This window comes from Leptonychotes weddellii, chromosome 13 (genome assembly GCF_054177405.1).
Source record: "Leptonychotes weddellii isolate Sample4059 chromosome 13, ASM5417740v2, whole genome shotgun sequence".
In the NCBI taxonomy this organism is placed as follows: Eukaryota; Metazoa; Chordata; class Mammalia; order Carnivora; family Phocidae; genus Leptonychotes; species Leptonychotes weddellii.
The window spans coordinates 78,675,085-78,676,707 of record NC_138381.1 but is presented as its reverse complement, the minus strand read 5'-3'; the positions used below and the strand labels follow the sequence as shown (position 1 = coordinate 78,676,707).

The window sequence follows — 1,623 nt, the reverse complement described above, 5'->3', positions numbered from 1 at the left end:
TCTCGTGGTATTTCAGCCTTCCGTCCAAAACACTATGGAAACACGATTGGGGATTGGGGATTATTTGTCCATGTAGACAACTAAATGTGAAACATTTTAAAAGGGGATTTATTTTTTTTTTTAACAAATGACAAATAGAGATCCAAGAGTTGGACTGTCTTTTAACTGCTGTATTACATCCCTACATGTTAAAGGGTGGTTCTTACATGGCGGAAACTGCCAGATACCAGAGCTGAAACTTCGTAGGGTATACATTTGTAGGAAGTGAAGGATATAGTTCCGTTTACGTGAATAATGCCAATTGATCATTCCGAAGGTCATTTTATAAATATAAGCTACCATTTATTCTTATGTGCAAATTGTGTAGGGGTAACAAAGGGGGATATTAAACTTGCCAACAGGGCTCTAAAGATTCCAAACACTTCTGATTTCCTTCTTCTTTTAAGCAACGAGTAGCCTAACAGAATTACTTATCTGACAACTGCCATGTGAATTTAGCTAATCAAACTTACTGCATTTGTTCATACTTTTGAAAATAGGGTCACAGGTGGTTGGCAGATGGGCAATTCAATTTCCTAGATACAGATGCTTTCATAAATAGTAATCCCACCCCCATTTAAAAGATGCTATATTATCTTCAAAATTGTTTCTGAATTCCAAGCATATTTTGCTCAAATAAGATAAATAACTATGGATAACTTAGAAAGCAAATGAGATTCTACATTAATAATCAAAAATGTTTAGTTTCTCATCATGGCGGACCCTAGAGATAAGGCGCTTCAGGACTACCGCAAGAAACTGCTGGAGCACAAGGAGATCGACGGCCGTCTCAAGGAGTTAAGGGAACAATTAAAAGAACTTACCAAGCAGTATGAAAAGTCTGAAAATGATCTGAAGGCCCTACAGAGTGTTGGACAGATTGTAGGTGAAGTACTTAAGCAACTAACTGAAGAAAAATTCATTGTTAAAGCTACAAATGACCAAGATATGTTGTGGGTTGTCGTCGACAGCTTGATAAAAGTAAGCTGAAGCCAGGAACAAGAGTTGCTTTGGATATGACTACACTAACTATCATGAGATATTTGCCAAGAGAGGTGGATCCATTGGTCTACAACATGTCTCATGAGGACCCTGGGAATGTTTCTTATTCTGAGATTGGGGGACTATCAGAACAGATTCGGGAATTAAGAGAGGTGATAGAATTACCTCTTACAAACCCAGAATTATTCCAGCGTGTAGGAATAATACCTCCAAAAGGCTGTTTGTTATATGGACCACCAGGCACAGGAAAAACACTCTTGGCACGAGCTGTTGCTAGCCAGCTGGACTGCAATTTCTTAAAGGTTGTATCTAGTTCTATTGTAGACAAGTACATTGGTGAAAGTGCTCGTTTGATCAGAGAAATGTTTAATTATGCCAGGGATCATCAACCATGCATTATTTTTATGGATGAAATAGATGCTATTGGTGGTCGTCGGTTTTCTAAGGGTACTTCAGCTGATAGAGAGATACAGAGAACTTTGATGGAGTTACTGAATCAAATGGATGGATTTGATACTCTACATAGAGTTAAAATGATCATGGCTACAAACAGACCAGATACACTGGATCCTGCTTTGCTTC

The 1,623-nt window shown here is 38.2% G+C and overlaps 1 pseudogene; it reads left to right on the top strand.

The window, feature by feature from the left end:
* Positions 1–751: 751 nt before the first annotated feature.
* LOC102733587 (26S proteasome regulatory subunit 10B pseudogene) overlaps positions 752–1,623 on the top strand; it is a 1,731-nt pseudogene continuing 859 nt past the window's right edge.